Raw genomic sequence first — 26,522 nt, forward strand, 5'->3', positions numbered from 1 at the left:
CAAAGAAAGAGGAGCACTATGAAAGGCTAAATTAAAGTTATAAAAATGTTCTGTGAAAACAGCAAGATTGGAAGTTTCATGCAAGGCTAATCGAAATTTCTCAGATGGGGCTGGATATGAGGAGTGGGGGGTGGCAGCTGTTCTTAGGTGTGGTTCTAGAAACCTCCATTTATTCACTCTCCTATCCTTCTCTCACCAAAAGTATATAATAATGGGTTTGTACCGGAAACTCGACTCCCGGAGCTCTTGGTAATTTCTAGACCACTGATCAAGAAATGTTCTCACTTATAGAAAGGGGTTAATATTTTCCCATATCTATTTCACAGGGTTGTAATATGAATCAAAGAAGAGAAAGCTTGTGAACATCCTTTGTTGTCTGGCAAGTGGTTTATACACATAGAATAATTATTATCATCCTCAGTCGATCCATTTTCACATTCACACCATCCACATGTGTCTGGGTGCTACTTCCTCCACAGCTTTGTCACAGAATGTGTGAAACAGCACAGAGTACATGCAAAGCTTTTATTAACCTCACTTGGGATGATGCTGGCAACTAATAGTCATGCAATAAGCTTTTATTGGGTAATTAACTGATATACTTTTTCCGATTACATTAATCTCTTCAAAGATGAAATAAAGTTGTTTGACATATTTCTGGTCTTGGACCATTTCTCCTACTAAATATATGATCTCACAATAACATGGAAATATTGATTCTCAAAGAAGAGATAAACTCACCCTGAGCAACACAATCTGGGGTGAGTTACCTGAAATTTCCTTATGTCATACATAGAGGGGCAGAGCTCCTTATAAACCATTAACTTGTAGATCATATATTCCTCTTTGCTTTGTTTCTTAGTTCCTCAAGTCTCACAACGTGGATGGAGAAATCCGATTCGGTCCAACTATTTTCTTGAGCTGGGCAAGCTCTTCCTAGTGACAGTAGCTGCTACTGTATCTTGCCCCACAGCATTTCAGAGTAAACCTGTCATCAAGAAGCCTGCGTGGGATGTCTAACTGGTTTGCCTGACTTTTTTTGTTTCTTGTTAAGTACCCTCAGAAGGGGACACACATTGGAAGCCTGCTGTGTATAATTAAGAGATAATTGTAGTCGTCTCAGCATTTTGTGCTGCTATACCATTAGCTTATTTGCAGTGATGCCTAAATGTAGTTAGGATGACGATTTTGAAAATGAATATAGACTACATTTTGAAGGATGAAATGTGTGATAATTTGAAGGAGCACTTTACCTTTTTTTGCTAAGATATGCCACATTTTAGCTTGATGTTTTTAAACTAAGCTGACTTGCTGTGGTTTCCAAGAGTGATCACATATTTTGCCCTACTGTGTACAGCCGTGGAGATTTTAACTTTATATACCATAACTTTTCTTCCTCAGAGATGTGTAATGCAATCTTTGGACACCTGAATATGATTAAATGCTTCTTGGACAGTGAATAATGATTCCCAATGAATTTTGGTGCAAGGCTATTCAATTTTATTAATGTTAGCTAGATGAAGAAATTGTCTGGTATTATCTTGTGTGTGACTTTTCACTATTCTACCATATAATGAATGCTAGTGAGTTATTATGGGGGAGAAAATTTCCTAAAACAACATAATGAAAAAATTATTCATTTCACTGAATAGGATAAATCAAAGAATAAAGGTCAAATTTTCGGAACTTGCCTAAAGTAAAATAATGCACATAAATTCTGTTTCATTATTGTTTTCTCCATTGGACTTTATGCTGTTCAATGTTCACACACAGAGTTCATTGAACTCTATGCTGTTATGTTTGAGTTGGTCTCTTTCCAATAAGGTCTATAAAGGTCTCTAGCCAGTTCTAAATGGTGAGACTAAGCTGTGCATGCAAACATATATACACCCCTGATGTGCATTTAGCCAAATTGTGTTGCTGTCTAATGGAACCACGCAGAGGTGCCGTGATCGCTTTACTTAAAAGCCTGATATGAGTAGAGGAATATAAAAAATCGACCAGACACCTGAGAAGAAATTCAGTTTGCATTGCACACAATTGTATAAACTTATCATCCCCTAACAGTGCTCATATGAGTAAGACATTCTTTTTTTTTTTTTTTTTTTGAGACATGGTCTTGCTCTGTTGCCCAGGCTGAAGTGCAATGGCACAGCAGCTCACTGCAGCCTGGATTTTCTGGGTTCATGCAATACTCCTGCCTCAGCCTGCTGAATAACTAGGACTACAGGTGTATGCCACCACACCCAGTTAATCTTTTAAATTTTTGTAGAGATGAGGTCCTACTCTGTTGCCCAGGCTGGTCTCAAACTTCTGGCCTCAAGTTATCCTCCTGCCTTGATCTCCCAAAGTGCGCTGGGATTATGGGCGTGAGCCACCATGCCTGGCCCATTCTAATTTTTTTTTTTTTTTTTTAGATTTTAAAGATGACGAAAAATGAGCTAACATCATTCACCTTTTTTTAAGGCAGAATTTTATTTGCTCTTTTGCAATAATTATGCCCCTTCATTATGGTAATGGATACCATAAATAGTATAATCTTAGAATTGTCATTATTATCAAACATTTAGGAAGTCCTCCTTCACAGCATTCATAGATAGTGGTAATTTATAGATTTGATTAGAAACAGCCAGGGTTCTCAATAGTTTATAATCTAAACACAGAGATAATTCAGAAGAACATAAAAGATACTATTCTCTTGAAGCTTAGAGTGGCATAATCTACTCATTCTGTATTTCTCACCTCTCATTGTCTTTCTAAAGTCTCCTATTCTAAATGCATTCTCCTGAAAATCAGTCCCTGAGACAAGAATTTTGGTGCAAGTATTCGGGAGGTGATCACAGGAAGCAAGTGTGAGAGTAAGGCACTGAGACAGGAAAGGGAAGAAAACCAATAAAGGGTGTGTTAATTAGCATGTTACTGCTGTGAGCAACAGAGGCTCAATCCTGCTGGGGACTCCCTGAGTGAATGCACAGAACACATCTCAGAATTGTGAGAAAATGTGGATATTTATCCTCCAACTCCTGTCCCTACATGGTTGAGAATTGCTAATGGGGCTTTAAATCCCAAGCACTGCGGGCATCTTCTTCACATAGGCACGGCACAATTCCACAGGCAGAAAAAAAAGTTTTCTGGCAGAGAAATGCAGGCAGGAGGAAGCTGTTTTGCAAGTATCGGGACCCTTCACTGAGGCCACAGAGGACCTGGGGGGCAGGGGAGCAAGAAGAGGCGAGTGGGGCATTTACAGCATCTGTTACATGTCTTTTTTCATTGGGGCACAAACTAGTCCTGGCCCAAATCCATCATCAGAATACCTAGGATTCAAATCATTTTTACCACTATTTTAAGATGCCATACTCTTCCCTTGTACTAAAAATTATGCAGTGTCTAATTTAGTCTTAAATAATCCATCTTGATTTTAAATAGACCAGACATTAGCACCCATGTCTGGATCATTTTTTATCACAAGTGCAATACATTGGTATTTTTTTCTTGTCATATTTTTTTCATAAGGGCAATAGGTACCTAAGAAAAAGAAATTATCCATCTTATACAAGAAGATAATTGTCCCAAAAGAATCAAAGTGAAATCTGTGCTAACCAAAATACTATATGTTTTAGTGTCACCAATCAATTGCCTATTGTATTTCTGAGGTTCTGTCCATGCCAAACAGGTTCAATCAAATTCAATTTAATAAGACTGAATTCAATAAAATCTATTTTTAGTGATTGTCTTCATGACAGGAAATAGCCAGTTTGAGGATTTTCCCCAATTTGTTAAAAGGCTGTCTGGGGGACCCAAAGATACAGTACATTTTAGATAAAACAGAGGCAAGTCAGTACTGGGGCAAAACAAGCAAACATGCAGCATCATCACATCCTTCTGGAAATGAAATAGGGCAAACCTGCATAAAATACATAAATACAAACTTTCACTCACATCCGTGTGAAGAGAACACCAAACAGGCTTTGTGTGAGCAATAAAGCTTTTTAATCACCTGGGTGCAGGCGGGCTGAGTCCGAAAAGAGAGTCAGTGAAGGGAGATAAGGGTGGGGCTGTTTTATAAAATTTGGGTAGGTAAAGGAAAATGACAGTCAAAGGGGGGTTGTTCTCTGGCGGGCAGGAGTGGGGGTCACAAGGTGCTCTGTAGGGGAGCTTTTGAGCCAGGATGAGCCAGGAGAATGAATTTCACAAGATAATGTCATCAGTTAAGGCAGGAACAGGCCATTTTCACTTCTTTTGCGGTGGAATGTCATCAGTTAAGGCAGGAATGGGCCATCTGGATGTGTACATGCAGGTCACAGGGGATATGATGGCTTAGCTTGGGCTCAGAGGCCTGATACAAACAGAAACAAATATGGAGATCTTTTGTAGACATTTAGAAAGACAGGACTATTAGAGTTAGGGCACGTGAAAAAGGTAGAAAAGAAAATGGGCAAATCAGAACAGTGCTGTTTTATCATTTAGGGCTCCAGCAAAAAACACAAGGCACATTCAAACTGAATAATTTGAGGAGAGTTTAATAAATGGGTAGTTTATACAAGTGTGGGCAGGATTAGGGAAACCACAATGGTTAGCATAGTATTCAGGGCTAGGAACAGCAGAGAGGGGGTTCAGAGTCTGAAAGGGAAAGGAGTGAGAGAAGTTATGAGAAATCAGAATGAGAACTGTGAGGAGAGGGCTGCCCAGCAGGAGCTGGGTCAGTGTGTAAGCACTGGTGATGCCAGGGGAATAGATATCCTAACCTCATCTGCCAGTGCTTGCCACTGGACAAACCCAACCGGAAGCCAGAGGGCAAGTAACCATGTTGGTACAACTCATCAGCTCAGCCACCAGGGACACAGGGCACAAGAGGTGTGGATATGGAGGACAATGATATATCCAGTAACCACCATCGTATGGAGGACTTGCTTGATTCATATGTTCATAACTTTCATAAGTTAGATGACAGAGAACAACACAACCTGGATATTCCCTCTCTTTCTGAGTTGTCCTTATGCCGACTTGGCAGAAGTCAAGTAGAGAAGTCTGCCATCTCATTAGACAATAAGGGGCTCCCTAATGTCGGGTATGAGAGACAGGATTCTCAGTCACTACAGTGGCAAAGAGTCTGAAATGTCAGGACCCCATTTATAATCCTAAAGAGGATGTGTAGCTCCCTGAGTTCTATTAATTTGTGACAGACTCAGAGAAAAGAGTCACCATAATCATAAATTAGTAGATTCCTCCTGCATACCTGGACATTTGTAGAACTTGACCTTGCATTTCAGAAGCTTTAGGAGTCTCTGCGGTGCTCCCAAGCATAATTACATTAGGCTGGTAACGACTGCTTATAATGCCCTCGGGAATGTGAATGATGTTCTATAACATGGCTCTGCCTCAGGTTAAATAAATTTTTTAGAAAACATAAGTGAAAGGCACCCAGAGTTCTCCCATTCTTGGAACTTTGTATGCAGGGCTTCTTCAGCATCCAACTGTGGGAAGATGAGCAGCAGTTGACTCAGATGGGCTCTCCTCATCTGTGATGGTTTGCAGCCATTTTTCTCAAAGTGGCTCAAGAATAGCCTACATGTATGTGCTTGGGAGGCAGCGGGTAATGCTAAGCCACAGAAAGCCAATGAAACTTAGGCTGTGACAGCAATTTCCCTTGCTTGAGAGGCACTCTCTGTGAGATAAGAAATTGAGCACTCCTTTCTCCTATGCCATATGGTGCTGCAGTATAATTTAAATTCAAAAAGCCAAATTTCATAGCCTGAGAATTGCAGTTGGTAGACACTCCTAATCACTTTACTGACATAAGTAGGTACAGAGAAGCATAATAGTTTAAGTGAAAACCATGCTTTCAGAATCTGATAGGAAACCCTACTAATGTTTTGTATCTTCTGCTTCAAAGGAAACACCCAGAAAAAAAGATGCCAAGGAAACAGGCTAGGTAAATTGATACTTAGAAACAGGGTAGGCAAAGTTACTTAAAAAAAAAAAAAAAAGTGCACTGTATGGCTGCGACCTGTTGTAGTAGGATTCTGAGATCAACAGAAAGAAATCCTTTAAGCTCTAATTTCTACAGATAATGTTAATGTTAATAAAAGTCATAATTGAGAAAGAGGAAGTGGGTAGGAAGTTGGGCTATTTAGACAGAGGAGTTTTTACTGAATAGTAAAATAATTCCAAGAAGTATTTCCTAAAGATCAATAAATATACCTAGAATAGGTAAGGCTGTGAATTCCAGCTTATATTCTTAGTAGAGATTTACAAAACATACTTTTTAAATGTTCAAATCCAAGAAGGCGAGTTCTAAGAAATACAAGCAACTCTTTCTCCTCTATGCTGAAAAGAAATGAAGCATGAAGATGCATAATTTGGCCCTTAGGAGATCTAAGGGAAGACTCAGTTGCCATTCTGAGTAACTGCAGGGGGAATTGAGAGCTTGAGAGAACAAAGAAATAAAGATGATCTTATATGCTCTGTTGAGAGAACCTTCCTTTCTGTACTAGTCAGGATTTTTCCAGTTGGAGAAAAAAAAGAAATAAAAGAAGGAAGGAGGGAAGGAAGGAGGCAAGGAAGGAAGGAAGGAAGAGAAAGAAAGAGAGAGGGAGGGAGGGAAGGAGAGAAGGAAGGAAGGAAGGATGAAAGGAAGGAAGGAAGGAAGGGGAAAGAAGGAAAAAAGGAAGAAAGAGAAGAGAAAGAAGGAGGATTAGCTTAAGTAGCAGGGGTAGTTTGACTTCAGAAGTCCCTTGATCCAGAAGCTCAAAGATATAATTGGGGGAAGATTTCTTTTCATCTTTCAACTCTGCTCATTCAGAACAGGTTCTATTCTCGGTCAGGCTTTCACTTTGAGGTGGTACAGCAGAGAAAGCTCATTGTTCTCCAACAGCTCATAATAAAACCCTAACTGCCTGGGTACACACCATCCTGAGATAAAGACTATATTTCCATACCTCTGTTATAGTTAAGCATAGCTATGTGACTAATTTCTGGCCAATGGGATACAAGTAGTTGTGTCAAAAGCAATTTCCAAAAGTGTCCTTGAACCATCCTCCTCACCTCTTCCTTCTCCCTGCTGCCTGGAAGCTCAAGCAGCCACCGTAGACCATCAGGCAGAGCTATGTATCAAGGGCACCAAAGCAAGAAAGAAGGAAACCCTCGCTGATGTCCAGGGAGCTACCACCAGCCCTAGGTTGCTTACCTCCAGACTTCCCTTGTTCATTTCTATCTTACTTAAGTTATTGTAATTTTGGGTTTTCTGTCTCATGGAAAAATCTAATCTTAATTGATATACATAGCAAAATGCTTACTATCACTCCAGGCTTTATATGCTATGAGGTAGAAGTCCTGAACTATGCCTGCCTCATTCCCAGTGGCCCTAGAGTTTCATTCGAACAGCTCAATGGCTCTGACTGGGTCATGGGTCAATTCCTGAACCAATCACCGTGGCCTGGGATTCTGGAAGGTTTAACTGAGATGTGCCCAAGGCTTGAACTGAGAGTAGTTTTCTCTTCATTCATCTGAATTGCACAGACTGACAGTTGGGGAGGTTTCCCAAAGGGAAAACAATATTCACTATGCTTCCCAAGCCAGATTTTCTCCCTAATTTTCTGATTTCCATCAAAGGTGTGATCATTCTTCTATGCTCACAACGCTATATGTAACCTGCTGTCCCTTCAAATGTAATACTGTTACCTTATTTTCTCTTGTGCTCAATATAGTCTTCTCGCCACCATCCCTCAAAAAGTAAAGACAAAGAGACTAACACAAGAGAGGCATTACTGTTCCATGGTGTATGACTGGAGCAAGGGTAAATGATATCTATGTGCTCACAATTTTCTGAGAAACATATTGTAATAAATGTTATAAACAAAATAATTTAAAATACACAAATCAAAACAATTGATCAGTACTCTTCAAAAGTGTCAAAGTCATGAAAGAAAAGAAAGACTGAGTAATTGTTATAGATTAGAGGAGACAAAGGAAACATGGCAAGCATGGAGGACAGAGTCTAAGGAGTCAGCCATGATTCCCAACACCTGGTTTTTATGCTCCAGTATAATCCCCTCCCCTTGACTTGCTTTCTACCAATGGAATATGGCAAAGGTGATGGGATGTCATTTCTGTAATATTATATAAGTCTCCATATTGCTAGTAGACTCACTGAAGAGCTCTCTCTTCCTAGCTGGCTTTGAAGAAGTACTGGCCATTGTGGGAGCCCTCCGCTGGTGAGGAGATAAGAGCAGTTCCTAGAGACTGAGAGTAGCCTCCAGCCAACAGCCAAAAAGAAGCCAGAGCCCTCAATCCTACAGCCTCAAGAGAATAAATTCTGTCAACACCTGAGTGAGTGTGGAAGCAAATTCTTCCCAGTTTAGCCTCCAGATGAGACTGCAGTCTGCCTAGCACTTTGACTTATGAGACCCTAAGCAGAGGATCCAATTAAATTATGAAATAATAAATATGTGTTGTTGTAAGTGGCTAAGTTGGTGGCAATTTGTAAAAATAACACAATGTTTGTCAAGATAGAAAAGAAAATGATGGACAATTTGACGCTGCATCTATATCAGATGCCCTGCTTTCCCTCTTGCAAAGGCCTGTGTGCTCCTGTCAACAGCTGAGCAGCATTGCTTCCTTTGGCACATAGATTTCTTTTTTTCAATCATTTGATATTTCACAGTTTTGTGGTGGTTCTATTCCTAGTAATGATTATCTTAAAATGATGTTTATGCAAAAGACCTTTCTCCCCACTCTTCCCCCAACTCTCTTGCTTCTGCCTCCCCAACAGCTTCTGCCCATAACTACATCACTTTCTTTCTTCCCTGTCTGCTATGGTTTGGCTGTGTCCTCACCAAAATCTCACCTTGAATTGTAATAATCGTCATGTGTTAAAGGTGGGGCCAGGTGGAGATAACTGAATCATGGGGGCAGTTTCCCCGATATGGTTCTCATGGTAGTAAATAAGTCTCAAGAGATCTGATAGTTTTATAAATTGGAGTTCCCCTACACAAGCTCTGTCTTGTCTGCTGCCATGTAAGACATGTCTTGCTTTCCCTTTGCTTTCTGCCATGATTGTGAGGCCTCCCCAGCCATGTGGAACTGTGAGTCAATTAAACGTTTTTCCTTTATAAATTACCCAGTCCTGGGTATGTCTTTATTAGCAGCATGAGAATAGACTAATACACTCTCCATACCTCCTTTTCTCTCCTCACCATTAAACGTTTTTCCTTTATAAATTACCCAGTCCTGGGTATGTCTTTATTAGCAGCATGAGAATAGACTAATACACTCTCCATACCTCCTTTTCTCTCCTCACCATCTCTTTTCTCACTTTGTTTGGAATTTCTAAGGACAGGAATCATTAGTATCAGAGAAATAAGGGGTCTGATGTGGTTACTGTTTGTTTGTTTTTTTTAACAGTCTGTAAAACAACACACAAAACCCACCCCTACCTCTTCAAAATTTAAGTTGTGTAATATTTAGACTCTATCCAGAATTAATCACTTCCCTCTTCTGTTTTTTTTTTTGTTTTGGAATGGAGTCTCGTTCTGATGCCCAGGCTGGAGTGCAGTGGCGCGATCTCGGCTCACTGCAACCTCCACCTCCAGGGTTCATGCGATTCTCCTGCCTCAGCTTCCCGAGTAGCTGGGATTACAGGCACACTCCACCATGCCCGGCTAATTTTTTGTGTATTTTTAGTACAGACAGGGTTTCACTATGTTGGTCAGACTGGTCTTGAACTCCTGACCTCGTGATCCGCCCACCTCAGCCTCCCAAAGTGCTGGGATTACAGGCGTGAGCCACCATGCCTGGCCATTTCCCTCTTCTCAAATCTCTACAACAGCATCTCAGCCCAGAATGAAGTATGCCCAAGATGTATCTTCATGACCTTGAAAGGGTCTTATAACTTCAAAGAAAGTTTGCAACTACTTTTTAAAAAATTAATTTATTCATTTTTATTTGTATAAAGTTGTGGGGTGCAAGTGTAATTTTGCTACATGCATAGATTACATAGTGGTGAAGTCAGGGCTTTTAGGGTGTCCATCACCCAAATAATGTACATTGTACCCCTTAAGTAATCCCTCATCATTCCCTCCCTTCCCACCCCCTCACCTTTCCAAGCCTGTGTTGTCTATCATTCCACACTCTATGTCCATGTGTACACATTATTTAGCTCCCATTTATAAGTGAGAACAGGCAGTATTTGTCTTTCTATGTCTTACTTGTTTCACTTAAGATCATGGCCTCCAGTTCCATTCGTGTTGCTGTAAAAGATGTTATTTCATTATTTTGTATGGCTGAGTAGTATTCCATTGTGTATATACGCCACATTTTCTTTATCCAATCTTCCATTGATGGACATTTAGTTTGATTTCATATCTTCGGTATTGTGAATACCACACCTGCAATGAACCTGCTGCAATGAACATATAGGTGATTTTTTGATATAAGGATTTCTTTTTTGTGTGGAGGGTAGGTACGCCCAGGAGTGGGATTGCTAGGTTGAATGGTAGTTCTATTTTTAGTTACTTGAGATATCTCTGTACTGTTTTCTATAGAGGTTGTAAATTGGGTGTACAACTTGGCAAAGAAAATGAATGTACAGGTACATAAAGTTATTTAAAAACAGAGTTCATTTGTTTAGAAAATAAATAGCTCAAATGAAAATAAATAGAATATAAATAGAATAAATAGAAAATAAATAGCTCAAATGAAAACCTGGAGCTCAAACAAAAACAGAATAATAAATGATGCTATTGACCTGGTGAAAATGTACTCTATCTCCTTGAGAGGAACATAGGTATTAATTAAATAAACACCTTACTTTTAACCTGGTCTATGGAGTTGAAAACCTGTTAAATTCATTGAGAACTCTCAGGACTATTTCTTGCTACTTACCATGGGCATTAAAAATTTCTGTGTACACGTTAATGCCAACAACATTTGGTCAGTGTCTACTATATAATCTGTACTTATGTGCTCTGCCTCAAGTTGCTTAACTATTTCTGAAATTATAAAACCCTCTTTTGAAGTAGAGATAGAATAACGGATCTCCTGCTACAGCAGAGACACAAAATAATAATTATATGTAAAGTATAAAATAAATCTCTTTTATTTAAAGGGCACAAAGATGAATAGAGAAAAACAGGAGAACTAAATTAAGGCCTGTATTAATATTCATAGAAGTTACTATCAACCCTTCATTATTTTTGTTAAATGATGTACATAGCAAGAGATTTGAATTTCTTATTTCAAAATGTCTTGCTTTTCAAAAATAAATTTTCAGTGCCCTCGGAATCTCAAATGTTCTCATGTATGTAACACAGTAAGCTTGTGGACTCTTGGGTTTAATAAGTGCTCTCAATTTTAAGAAATAAAAATTGAGCGGGCGCGGTGGCTCACGCCTGTAATCCCAGCACTTTGTGAGGCTGAGGCAGGCAGATCACGAGGTCAAGAAATCGACACTATCCTGGCTAACACGGTGAAACCCCGTCTCTACTAAAAATACAAAAAATTAGCCAGGCGTGGTGGCGGGCTCCTGTGGTCCCAGCTACTTCAGAGGCTGAGGCAGGAGAATGGTGTGAACCCGGAAGGCAGAGCTTGCAGTAAGCTGAGATCGCGCCACTGCACTCCAGCCTGGGGGACAGAGGGAGACTCAGTCTCAAAAAAACTATAATAAAACGAAATAAAATCTTGAAATTCAATCAGGAATAAATTTAATTTTAAAGTTAATTAATCAGGCTTGTTAGCATATCTAAGCAAGATTTGGTTCTCACAAATGTTTGGTTGTGTTCTCAATGCTGAAATAAAAGGGAATCAAGTGGTATGTGTCCAGTGGATGCCAGCAGGTGACAGAAGGCTGCCCATGGCAAGTTGGCCAAACTGTTGACAGACTATTTTCAGTCCCCCACCCCTGTGGGCCACAGTGAAGAGTTAATGGTGCTTATTAATCCTGCCCACGGTCACTGAGAAATGGTGCTCCCCAGAGAGAGTGTCTGGAAGATAAGGAATGAGAGTACAAGAAATACTGGGCTTCTGTGCAATGTTTTCAGACCTCAGTAGCCAAGAAGAGATTGTATTTCGTGTGTGTGTGTGTGTGTGTGTGTGTGTGTGTGTGTGAAATAAGAGTAAATTAAACAAAATCTATATTCTAGTTCTAGGTTTTACTTTCTTGATTCATGAATATACAAGACCAAATATATTAGGTACATAATATGTACATTATGTACATAATCCATGAGGAGGACTAGCAAGATTGAATTTCACGTGTGGCTTGTCAAACATCTTGCTGCTTTACATTTTGTACCTTGAATGAAAACCCACGCCCACACATGAGCATGTGTGCACATACACACACATGCACGCACACATATATGCTCCTTTTGCCAATAAAGGTCACACTGCTAAACTACTTTCAATTGAACATGATCTTTGAGTTGTTTTTCCAATAGTGGTTTCAGGTTTGCACTGTTATTCCCTCTCATGAGGTTGCCTTTGTGACCTAGTGAACATGTTTCCAAATTTTCTGGCTGAAGTTACATTTTGCAGAAGAAAAATACTTTTTATCAGTGAAAACCTAAGTGGCTCTATAATAATAATTACAAGATTTATTAAGCTTTCATTGTACTAAGCACTGTCTCATGCTTTATTTCAATGAACTCATTTAATCCTGATTATCTGGGATATAGACACCATTATTAATATAATTATTATTCTTTTTAACAGATAGCAAAACTGAAGCATAGAGATGCTGAGTAACTCACCCAAAGGCACACAGCAAGTAACAAGAGCCAGGATACAAACTCAGGAAGCCTGGTTCTAAGACCCATGCTCTTAATCATTACACTGTTCTTACCATTGTATCGTTTTCTACAGTCAAGGAAGATCTTTAACAACTGGTACTTCAAAACAGTGAAATAAAAGGTGCTCAGATAAAATATAGCAATGGGGGTCTAATAGACAGAATAATTATTTTGAAGTCAGAAAGAGCTGGGATTGTCTCTGTAGTAGTGATTTCACTGCTCACTGGATATCCAAGTGCTCCCCTACATTTTCTAGGCTGCATAGTATTAGCTGAGCCCATGTGATTAGTCTGTCCAATGGGCTATTAATGGAGGTGAAACAGGCCACATCTGGACTGAAGAATTTAAAAGCCAATGTGTGAATCTTCAGTTCTCTCTTCATCTGCCACAGTGATTGAGAAAGCTATTTGGTTCAGATGGTGTAGCTAAATGATGGTAAAGACACAGGCAGCCTAGGTCCATTCATATGGAACAGAGCCCCTCATAAGCCCACTTGGATAGGAACCAGGAGTAAGAAAGAAACCTCAGTTATGTTAAACCACTGGTAAATAAGACTAGTTTGTTTCTGATACTATCTAATACAGTCCACAAGTTTCACCAGGTTTTCTGTGTAGTCACTGAAAATGTACTTGACCTTTCTGAGCCTCATTTCATTATTTTTAAAATATGCACACTGACACTCTCCTGGCAGTTGACATGAGGATTAAATGAGAGCTTTTGTATGCCTGGCAAATAGAAGTTGCTCAATAAATAGTAGCTATGGTAATTATTCAGTATTGCACTACATAAAAGTAACCAAACAAGGCTGGGTATGGTGGCTCATGCTTGTAATCCCAGCACTTTGGGAGACCAAGGTGGGAGAATTGCTTGAGCTCAGGAGTTTGGGACCAGCCTGGGCAACATAGTGAGACCTTATTTATATAAAAAGTAAGCAAAATTAGCTGGGTGTGGTGGTGTGTGCCTGTAGTCCCAGCTACTCAGGAGGCTGAGGTGGGAGGATCACTTGAGCCTGGGGGGATCACTCAAGGTTGCAGGGTTGTAGTGAGCCAAGATCAAGCCACTGAACTCCAGCATGGGAAACAGAGCAAGATGCTGTCTCTTCAAAAAAAAAAAAAAAAGAACAGCCTAAGTAGCTTACTGTATAAAGGATGTGAACAACATTTGCTTAGCAGAGTTTATTACTGGGTTCCTGTAAATTGCTTATAACTGTAAAACAGCCAAAGATTATTTCCAATACAACATGTAAACAAGGTTATAATATGCACCCATTTTATAAATATGTTTTGGCACCTAACATTCACACTCCTTTTGTTAACCTCAACTCAAATTCCCATGGGAAATCCTCTTGCCCACCCCCCCAACCCCCATTCTCAACCAACATGCTCCAGCTAGGGCTCCATTTACGTTCCAGGATAGAGCATGTGACCTGAGGCTAAGGCAGTTATCACAGTTCATTTCCCTCACCACAGTAATTGGTTCAAGGATGAACACATTGTCTGCTCAGAGCTAATAAGATGCAGTGAGAATGCTGGGAATCCTGGAAAGAAGGTATTAGATTTTTTTTTCTCATTTGAACATGAGATGTTGAAATTGTTGGAGATGTGGCAGCCATCTTGAGCCACGAAGGAAGAGCCTGCCTGGGAATAAAGCCAACGTGGAGGTGAATGATACCAAATACATGGTTGTGATGGAGAAATGGCATCTAGTGACATTGTTTGAGCCCCTGATCAAGCTACCTCTGAAATCAAACATTGAGATTTTCACTTTAGTGAGCTAAAAATTATTTTTTTGTTTAATCAAGTGTTATATGAGATTTTGGTCAGAAGGGAAGTTTGGGTATCCCAAAAGCAAAGTGCCCAATTCTGACTAGATGGGTGTAAAATTTAGGAGTCTCTACAGAATTCCTTCCCATTCTTGGAGCTTTTCCTCTGTCATTCTTCCTGGACTCTGCATTGGCCTCTTGGTTTTATTACCTCAAAATCCATATTGTTGGATTCAGAACTCTCCTTTATCTAATGGTTGAGTCTATTATTAGGTAAATGCAGTTAGGCTTACTTGCCTAACATTAAAACTACTTATATAATTAAAATTTTTCCAAAATGACAAATTTACAACCAGAATATATTTCTTTTTCTCCCATTTAAACAAAGCCTTGCATATAAGTAAAGCAGGCATTCTTCAGAAGAGACATACGTTTTGCTCAAGAAATATAGAACTTTTAATTAATACTATGTTTCTTTATCTTAAAGAAGAGAATGTGTACAGCATATTAGAATTTATTCTCATTTTTGGTTCACAAATTTGCTACATGGAATTTTATAAACTGTATTTTATAAACTATATTGTAATAACCAGAAACAAGTAATATTTTTCATAGACTGGATTATTATTTTCAATTTATCATTCTCCTGTAATAGATTATACAACCATCTTCTTTCCCATAAGACTTTGTAATGATTCCCAGGAGAATCGATGGTGTATACAGCCCCACCCCATTGATGTGGATATAAATCTGTTTGCATGATTTGGCTTGGTTCTTGAGCTTCTGCCATTCATCTTGAAATGAGGATGATCTGAATAGCCACTGGGTCCAAGGAAACTGAAGAGACACATGGAGGAGATCTCAACTCTGTCCACACCACCAAAAGCTAAGTCTACCTGATATCAGCTGAGCCCAGCAGAATCACAGACTACTCACAGGCCAATGAGTGAAAATAAATGCTTGTTGTGATAAGTCACTAAATTTTGGAGTTATGTGTTATGCAGAATTATTGTAATTATTTTATCAGTAGCTGACTAATACAACCCAACCCTATTATAAAATAATGCTAAAAATAATGCTTTCTTTTTCAAATTTAGTGTCAGGTATTCTGTCTCTGATAATTTATAGTATCTTGAGACTCTAAAATATTTTTATAATCAAAATTTATTACCTTTGCAATATTGTACTTAGGATGGCGAATTGGAAAGCATTCAAGATATACTAGGAGTCACTAGAACTGGATTCTAATCCTGGTTTGGCCACTGTAAGTAATGTGTCTTTCACAAGCTGCTTAACCTTTCTGGACCTCTCAGTTATTTAAAAAATGAGGGTTGAACTAGATTCTCTACAGCCAAAATGTTATAGTTGTGGTCTTCAAGTTCATGTAATGTGTGTACATAAGAATGAAATAGAATAATTATGTTATATGCTAAACGATTTTCAAATATAGGTAAAATAATAATTCAAGGTGTAAGAATTCTGAGAATGTTTTTATATTCCTGAGTTTCTTAGATAAATGAGATACATGTATCAGTAAGTTTCTTAGATTTAGTCTGGCTGACTCTTATAAGACTCAGGTCTTACAATTTCAAAAATGTTTATGAATATTCTAGAATAGAGAAAGTGACCTAAAGAAAAATGTATTGATTACCTAGGCTGTACTCAGTACACATGTATTAATTAGTCCACTCAGTCTGCATTAGCAGAATACCACAAACTAGGTGGTTTCAACATAAGAATTTTATTTTCTCACCGCTCTAGACACTGGAAATTCAAGATCAAGATGTCAACTGGTTGGTTCTTGGTAAGGGCTCCCTCCTTGGGTTGCAGATGGCTGCCTTCTTGCTGTGTCCTCCCATGGCCTTTCCTCTGTGTAGTGCAAATAAAGAGAGATCTCTGGTGTCTTTTTATGACGACACTAGTCCTATCAGATTAGAGCTCTACCTTATCACCTCATATGACCTTAATTACTTTCTTAAAGACCTCTTTCCAAATACAGTCATATTGGGATTAGGACATCAAATTTGAATTTTGGTGGGACAAAATTCAGTCCATAACAACACATATAATGAAAAGATAATTTAGTGGAAGGAACACAGATTCTGGTTTCAGATAAGGCAAGGATGAACATGAGATCCTGTTATATAAGGTATCTCTAAATTCTTTCCCATAGAAGAATGACTTATGGGCAATAATACACAAGAAAATTAGATTTTTATGGACTATGCTCCATCTTTTTGCAAGCAGGCCAATCTTTGGGTTTGGAGGTGAAGAACTGCTATGACTTTACCCAATGTTTCAATTCATACTTTATGGAGAAACATGGCCATTTCTCTATACAGCCAGGTCCAGACATGCAAGCTCTGCATTATATGTCAGATATGACAGAACTTCAGCTCCATCCTTTTCCTGCATTTTCACCTGGATCAAAAGCAACACTCCAAGATTCCATGTACATGCTCAGATTATCCTACATATAGGACAGCAATCTTGGGCCTGACACACGGTATAAGTATGACGTGCTGAACCCTCTCATCGCTTAACCAAACATACACTGTCACTCTGTCTGGAACAAAATTGCTGAACCACCAGTTCAATCACTTGATAGTATTCTTCTACCAATTCCTTCACCTTAAATTTTACAGATTTGCTCAGCTGCTGCCTTTGCACTCAAGTCCTTTTTTCTAGCAGTAATGTAGAAGTACTCAAATTATGATTCTGTAGTCACACAACTGGGAAGCTGCGCTTAGTCTAAATGAGATGGTAGATAACAGACACTATGTAGTCATAGACACCTTGAAATTTGCTTCAAGATGATAGCAAACATTTTTGTAAACAAGTGAACGTTCATATTGCAAACAATGCATCAATGGAAACTTCCTTTTAAGAAAAAAACTTTGAGACACTTTTGGTGTTAGTTTTGTAACCTCAGGTAAATATTTTAGTCTTTTAACACTTTGATTTCCTTCACAGTAAAATGAAGACGATAATTCCTACTTTGTAAAGCAGTGGTTCTTAAACTTTGACATTAGTTTGAGAAAAATATCTGGAGTCCTGACTGAAAATGCAGAGTACTTAGGGTACACCCAGACATTCTAAGTAGGTGACCCAAAAAGCAGCATTTTTAGGAAACACCCCAATAATTTATGATGTAAGCATTACTGGGCTCTTGTTTTGTGAAATATGATAGTAAAAAATTAATTAAATGAGAAAATATCGAGCACTGCTTCCCTTTCCCATACATGAACAATAATCACTATAACATTCATTTAAGAAAAATAAATCTGAGATCAAGAGTTGGTGACTAACCTAAGTACCCATTGACTAATGAGTGGATAAAGAATATATGGTATATTTACACCATGGAATACTACTCAGCCATAAAAAAGAATGAAATACTGTCTTTTGAAGCAACTTGGATGGAGCTGGAGGCCACTATTCTAAGTGAAGCAAATAAGGAATGGAAAACCAAATATTGTATGTTCTCACTTGTAAGTGGCAGCTAAGCTATGGGTACACAAAGGCACGCAGAGTAATATAATGGACTTTGGAGACACAGAAAGAGGATAGGTGGGGGGGGGTGAGGGATTTAAAAAACTACATATTGAGTACAGTGTACACTACTTGGGTGATAGTGCACTAAATTTTAGACTCTGCCACTATATAATTTATCTATGTAACCAAAAACCACTTGTACCCCAAAAGCTATTTAAATTCAAAAATATGTTATAAAATAAAGGTTAGGGGAAAATTTAAAAAGGTATGAATTTAAAAGAATATGATAACAACTTATAAAAATGATAATATGGTATTTTCTTTCATATGCAAAACAAAAGTGTTGCTCTCTTTCTTTCTTTCTTTTCTTTCTTTCTTTCTTTTTTTTTTTTTTTTTTTTTATAGAGGTGAAGTCTTGCTCTGTCGCCCAGGCTGGAGTGCAGCGGCGTGTTCTCAGCTCACTGCAACCTCCCCCTCCCGAGTTCAAGCAATTCTCCTGCCTCAGCCTCCCAAGTAGCTGGGACTACAGGCGCATGCCGCCACACCCAGCTAATTTATTTTGTATTTTAGAAGAGACGGGGTTTCACTATGTTGCTCAGGCTGGTCTCGAACTCCTGAGCTCAGGCAATCTGCCTGCCTTGGGCTCCCAAAGTGCTAGGATTACAGGCGTGAGGGTGGCTACTTTCAAGACACACTTGAACTCCTCTCACTCCCCAAAAACCAAAGTAACAAGTATATATCTAGGTGCAAACAAACTAGTCTAGGAACAGCCTAGACAAGATGCAGGCCAGTTACTGTGCTCTTTTCTAAGAGGCTTCAGCATGATGTCAGAGCCACAGCCCCCTGTTGGAGGCTTATTGTACATAAGTGACCATATATTGCAGCTTGTGGCCCTACTACCCTAGCCACAACTGACAAGGCCAGAGAAATAAGCCTGGTCTAAAAGTCTGCCAATGTCTCCTAGCCTATAGATGCTGGCTTAGTAGAGTTTTGTTGAGCCACCAGAACCGCTGTATGAAATAACTTCCTGTTTTCTATGATGTATGGCTCTACAGCTGCAATGATATCTGTCTGTTACTCCTCTGTGTATCCTTTTTAATAAACTCCATTACCCAGTGACCCAAATATAACTCTGTTCTTTGAAAACTCAAAGGGCCTAAGAAACCCACACTATCAGAAGTAGAAATAACACCCCAATCATATGCATGTACAATGTTTTAGATGTTTAGATTATATATTAAGTAGGTCCATTCAGCTCCTTTTAATTTCGTTTTTATTATTAAAATTATAATGTGTTTTCTATGTTATAACTTCTAGCTAATGCAAACTCCATTCTTTATTGTGTCACTAATTTAATAACCAACAAAATCCCTTCTAATTCCTTAGTAAATGAATTTGTTCTGTGTAATTATTAAGTGGAATACATTTCTTCAGTATAAAATTTATTGTACCTAAATTTAAAATTAAACATTTGAGATATCAACAATTTACAACAATAACAAGTAGAGGGATTTTCTTAAATGTATAATTCTGAAGCTCAACATATTAAGTTCTCTTGTTAAGCCAGAGAGAGTCCCTATTTCAAATTTTCTGTTTTCTTGACACTTATAGGTTGAAATCTTTGTTTTATAGGCTTCTGCTTGGAACTTCACTGACTCATTTTATGGTCGACCACATAAGAACATAACTTAATAAATTCTCTTAAAAATAAAGTGCAGATACTGATTCTGTGATTGCTTGGATTAAATTTTTAAAAATATGAACACAAATCTATGGGCATAGGTGATGGTATTGCATCTGAAGCACCGTAATTGTAGTTAAACTGCATTGAAAGAAAACATTTGCTGAAGTAACCTATTTATTCATCTACTTCTATAAAGCTCTCAGGAAACAGCGGACCGTTTAGTTATACATCAGGAAGGCACACAAATTAACGACACTAAAACTAAATAAAACAATTCCCTTTCCATCAGGGGAGGTGTTTGCTAACAATTACTTTACCTAAAAAAAAATTCTATCTGAATTTCTTAACACATCATAAAAAATCGCTTCATTGCTTCAAAGATACTTTCAGGAAGTACATGATCTAGAATAGATAATCTAGGGGATATGCTAAATTGAACAGTAGAAGAGTTTTTGTTTTTCAAGAACAGATTTGCATTAATTTAATGCAGATGACCTCATTTTCAGAGCAACTAGCAAATAAAACCATACATGTTAATGGTTTCCATAACATAGGAGCATACTATTCCAATAATTATGCTTAAGAATATACAATCAGTAATGGCAATTCTGCCTCATTGAGGATGTGAAAAGACTGTCTTAAATGTTAAATAAGTACCCTTAGCCTTACTCATGAAGGAAATGCAAATTAACACTACCAGTTTGTACCTCATTTGTTGGCAAAAAGCCAAGAGTTTGTTAACACACTCAGTTGGTAAGCCCTCAGAAATGGGCTTCTCACACATTGTGGGAATGCAATTGGTACAACCCCTTACTGAGAACAACTTATCTATTGAAATTACAAATGGACATACCTATACCAAATTTTCCTAATGGTAATTCCAATCAACACACTTGCACTTGGGCAAAATTCCTTCTGCATAAATTTATTCATTGCAGCCTTATTTGTAGTAGCACAAGACCAGTAAAAGCCTAAACATCCACTAGTAGGTGATTGGTTGAATTAATTATGGTGCATCCTCCGGGATACTATGCAGCCATAAAAAGGAATGAAAAGTGCTCTATGCGCTGATAGAGAAAGATCTTGAAGATAAATATTTAGAAAAAAATTCAAGATGGGGAAAAGTATGTATAGCATGGAAAAAATGAGAAAATAAGAAAATAGCTTCACATGTGTTTGCATTTCCACAGAGAATGTTGAAAGGATACAATATAAAATAATGAAAATGATTACCTATATGGATGAGGAGAGGGAAGGATTTGGCTGTCAGGAGACAGACCGTGAATGTATTACCTCTGTATAGAGTTAAATAAAAACTAATAAGAAATAATAAAATCAGTTCTCAAACACAGGCTGAAGAACCTTAGCTTCCAAGTTTGCATCACTTCAAGGATAAGGAATGCTCTAGTTCAGGGTTTGGCAAAGTACAATCTTTGGGCCGAATCTGGTTTGCTGCCTGTTCTGGGAAATAAAGTTTTATTGGAACACAACTATCGCATTTGTTTATGTATTGTCTATGGCTGCTTTTGCACTACAATGGCAAAGTTGAGTGGTTGAACCATATGACCCATAAAACCTAAAATATTTACTGTTTGGATCTTTATAGAAAAACTTTGGTAGCCTCTGCTCTATATTGATATCAGGTCTGAATCAAGTCACAAGTGAATAAGGAAAGGTGTCTACCCCCTTCCTCACTTAAAATACTTCTTCTATACATTCTTCAATTTTTATTTTATTTTTTTCTGTGTTCTAGAGTATGTGCCTTTTTTAAAATTACATATTGACAAATTATAGTTCCATATATATTCTTCAGATTTTATATTCTTTGGTGCTAATTCTATCTAGTATGCACACTAGATTGTAAATAACTATACTCAGGTTGCTTTCCTCTTGGTCGAAATTCTACATCCTAAATATAGTGGAGAATTATCTTTTCCTTTCTACATCCAGACTTGCTTCCTTTCTGTAACAGTGCCTCAGATTTCTTACAAGTTAGGTTTGACCCAACTTCAACTCCAGGATGCTTAAGCCAATTAGGGTTTCTTATTCTCTTCTTAAAGGCACTTGGTCAGGAATCAGTATATAGGCTGGGTGTGGTGGCTCACGCCTGTAATCCCAGCACTTTGGGAGGCCAAGGTGGGCAGATCACCTGAGGTCAGGAGTTCGAGACCAGCCTGGCCAACATGGTAAAACCCTTCTCTACTAAAAATACAAAAATTAGCCCAGCGTGGTTGTGGGCGCCTGTAATCCCAGCTACTTGGGAGGCTGAGGCAGGAGAATTGCTTGACCCTAGGAAGTGGAGGTTGCAGTGAGCTGAAATCGTGCCATTGCACTCCAGCCTGGGCGACAGACTGAGACTCCGTCCCAAAGAAAAAAAAGGAATTGGCACATGATCTAAGACAGACTAATTAGAGCCACTGGAACCTAATTTCAGGACTTTTGTTTGTGCTCTCAGGAAAACCAGGCATGCCTAAAGAAATGAAGCTGCAAACTTACAGCAATATAAAGTCAATATGGTCATGGGAGGTGGTGGTGCCAATATGACCTAAGAGAAAGTCTGCTAAAATAATTTCTGGGAAAATGTTTTTCTTAAAAAAGGAAGACATATGTGATTGGCATCTTCCCGTCTCCTAACCTTCTGCCTCAAATGCTGATGTGATGTCTGGGGCTGCAGCAGCTGTCTTACAATAGTGAGGCAATAATCAAGAGAATGAAAACCAATATGCTAAGTGAATTGAAAGTGTATTACTAGGTTCAATCAGGAAAACAGAGATACTCTAGGTACTTCAGGAATAAAAGGTTTAATCAAGAATTATTATTTACACTAATGTTGAAAGACCATAGCGAATAAAGATAAAAAAGGTGTTGCCTGAAGGTCAAGGTCAAGGAAGGAGACTTTGAAAACTTTAGCCTGAAGGACTGAAGCAGGGAGCTCTCAGAAGTTCTCTAGGAAACTGCTCCAATTCTCAATAATCTCCAAAAAGCTCCCCAAAATTGTCTTAGTCAATGACAATTATGTAAGTGGTTCTCACACCAGCCAAAAAGATGTGTAAATCTTACATTTGCCCATTCTTCCTTTTCTATCTGAAATCCTCTCTGTCTTTTTTGTCGACTGAGCTCCCCTCACTGACAAAATATCATGGAGTCATACAAGAAAAGAATCTGGGAAAAGTACTTCTCAGCTTCTGCTATGCAATGCAAAGGACAGCATAAAAGGGGGTGAAAATGACATCCGAGAATCCAGCAAAGAGTATAAAGACAGAAAAAGTTGAAAGCTTTGTTGAGCAACTGACTTCATACCAGCAACCACCTTTCTCTGTTCACTTTATGAGAGAAAATAAACTTCTATTTGTTTAAGCCATTATCCTTTGGCCCTTTTTGAAATCAAATGTGTGCCTCACTGTTACAATGTCCTTCTATGAAAACCATGAGATAGTGGGCATAGAAATGTGAATTTTCAAAAGTACTAAAATAGAAAATTAATTTCCTATATATGATCTGGAATTTTAAGACTAGAGTGTTGTGTCGTTTCAATGGTAGCAAATAAAGATAAAATGTGACACTGCATCTCAGCTCTGGATTACTGGCTCATTCCTAAGTGTCCCCTGCTTGGCTTTGTTTTTCTTTTTCCTCTGCTTTTTTTTTTTTTTTTTTTTTTGAGACGGCGTCTCGCTCTGTCGCCCAGGCTGGAGTCCATTGGCGCGATCTCGGCTCACTGCAAGCTCCGCCTCCCGGGTTCACGCCATTCTTCTGCCTCAGCCTCCCGAGCAGCTGGGACTACAGGCGCCGGCCACCGCGCCGGGCTAATTTTTTTGTATTTTTAGTAGAGACAGGGTTTCACCGTGGTCTCGATCTCCTGACCTCGTGATCCGCCCGCCTCGGCCTCCCAAAGTGCTGGGATTACAGGCGTGAGCTACCGCCCCCGGCCTTCCTCTGCTTCTAATGCATCCTTCCCACACTCCAAATCTCACTTGTCAACATCCTACCTATTCTTTTTTTTTTTTTTTTTTTCTTTCTGTCACCCAGGCTGGAGTGCAGTGGTGTGATCTCGGCTCACTGCAACCTCTGCCTCCCAGGTTCAAGCGATTCTCCTGCCTCAGCCTCCTGAGTAGCTGGGATTACAGGTGTGCACCACCATGCCCGGCTCATTTTTGTATTTTTAGTAGAGATGGGGGTTTCACCATATTGGCCAGGCTGGTCTCAAACTCCTGACCTTGTGATCTACCTGCCTTGGCCTCCCAAAGTGCTGGGATTACAGGCGTGAGCCACAGCTTCCGGCCAACATCCTACCTATTCTTTAAGGCCAATCACTTCATGAACATGTCCTTGATGACTGCCCAGACACAAGCTCTCACTCTTCACAGTGATCATGATAGAAAACATTCTCTGCCTCATACTGGATTTTGAGCTAGATTAGATCACAGCAATCCCCTTATCATCTACCGCAAGGGCCAACAAACTCTGGTCTGCAGGTGTGGTTGTGTTTACTGAAGAACAGCCATGCCTGTTCTCTTACATATTGTCCATTGCTACTTTCACACTACAACAACAGGGTTGAGTAGTAGCCTGAGACAGCATGGCCCACAAAGATGAAAATATTTACTGTGTTGCCTTTTACAAAAAAAGTTGCAGACCCCAGTTCTATTGGATTATAAATTGGAGGTTATTATTCATTATCAGCAGCTAGGTATTGCCTAACTTTGTAAGGTGTTTTATTTGAAGCAGGCATTTTCTGGCTTAAAGAAATAAAGAAGCATTCGTATGGGCTCGGGTCATGGAGAATTATTTTAAGGCTATCCACGGGAGTAAGTCTCATAGCCCATCTGTCATGGTTCTGAATATAGCAGTAGTACCAGTGATATTGTTAATAACCAACATATATTGAATGTTTCCTTTGCGCCAGGCACTGTCCTAAGTTATTTTCATGTATTGATTCATTTATTTCTTCTTATAACCCTAAGAGAAAGGTTCAGTGCTTATCTACGCTGTAAAGATGAGGATACCAAGGAGCAGAGATGGGAAGTAGCTTGCCAAAAGCCATGTGACTCAGAAGAACTAAAGTGAAGATTTGGTACCCAGCAGTGTCCGCAGAGCCTGTGCTCTAAACCACCACACAGTACCACTTGGCAGCACACCTAGCTCAAATCTTTTTTCTCCCTCTCTGCTTCTCTCTCCTCTACTGGGGCTATGGGCTACCAGGGAGGTTCTTTGACAGGTGCTTGTCAGAAAGGGACAATATAAGCATTGGGAATTCCCTCAGTTACCAGATATTTGCAAATGTCAATTATATTGCAGAGCGTAGCAGCCCCCTAGTGTGGTGTGTCTAGTACAAGCGTACATGTCTTGTTGTTTGTGTTTCTCTAGGAAGAATGAAACCCACTCTCCGACCTGTGTCATTCCTGGGACACATCACAGGCACTTAAATCTTTTCTTGATCACTGTGGGAAATGCTAGGGACTGCGGATCGTAATTTAGTTTTTTCTTGGTCTGATTTGGTCCTGTCTGTGCTTTTGAAACCAGACTTTTAGAAAGGGTGGTATACATTCCCTGCCTCCACATCCCTTGCCACTGATCCCTTCTCACCTGCTGCCATCTGGTTTCTGCCCCTATGACTCCACTAAAATTGACCTTGCTAAAGTAATTGGTGAACTCCTGGTTGCCAAAAGAAAGGTACACTTTTCAGCTGTGTCACACTCCATTTCTCTGTACCTTGTGCTGCTTCTGACTTCACTTTATTTCCCTTTCTTCACTGCTGGGACATTGCTCTATCTTGGGCTCCCTGTAGGCACATCTAAATTTGGAAAGTCCTTAGGGCTCTATCCTCAACCCTTGTCTCCTTGTCTATAGCCTTGATTCCAGCAAAATTTCACCTGTAGCCATGGAGTCCCAAGCCTTTATCCCAGAAAACCCTTCCTCCTGAACATCACATCTCTTTAAGTGTCTGTTATCCAACTCCTCTTGGATGTCCTACAGGGACTTAAAACATCACATCTCCAAAGCTGATTGGATCATCTCCCCTCCAAATCTGCTGCTTGTCCTTTGCTCCCTATTTCTGAGACATCACTTTCCATCCAAATAACTAAACCAGAAACTCCAGATTTGTCCTAAACCCTACTTTTATTTTACCCCAATCACCAATTTCTGGACTCTACTCTCTTGATACCTCTCCTATCAGTCCTTTCCTCTCTGAGCCCTACTGTCCCAGTTTTGGTACCTAATTCTCTTGCCTAAATTTCTGTAAATGCTTCCTTATTGGTTTCTCTGCATCCACTCTCACCCTTTCCAGTACATCTTTCATACTACCTGTCAATTTTTTTTCTTCCATCAACCAAGTCTGATCATGTTATTGTTGTTCAAAATGTTTCAATGAATCCCAGCTGCTTACAGAATAATAAACTCCTTTACCAGGCAGACAAGTCCTTAATAATCTGGTTCTTATCTCTCTTTCAGTCTCATCTCCCAATGCACCTTCATTAATATTAAACTTTGTGTATTAATTTGAAGGACTTCCTTGTTCCTTCTTGGAATCCCCCATCCCTCTTCCTAGTGTGTCTTGTGAACTTCTGCTCACCCCTCAAGTTTCAACTCAAATACTCCCTTCCCCTGGAAGCTGGGCCTCTGATGTCACACCATTCTGCTCATGATGTTGTACCCATAGTGTTTGACTGACTCCTGAGAGATTTGAACTCAGGAGGATGTTACAAGCACCTAGCAGGATTAGAACCTCAAGTGCAAAGGGGCAAACACATTCAAGCTTCATCACAAACTGTAAACCATTTTTCCATGTTGATAGGCT

This window comes from Pan troglodytes, chromosome 2 (genome assembly GCF_028858775.2).
Source record: "Pan troglodytes isolate AG18354 chromosome 2, NHGRI_mPanTro3-v2.0_pri, whole genome shotgun sequence".
Lineage (NCBI taxonomy): Eukaryota > Metazoa > Chordata > Mammalia > Primates > Hominidae > Pan > Pan troglodytes.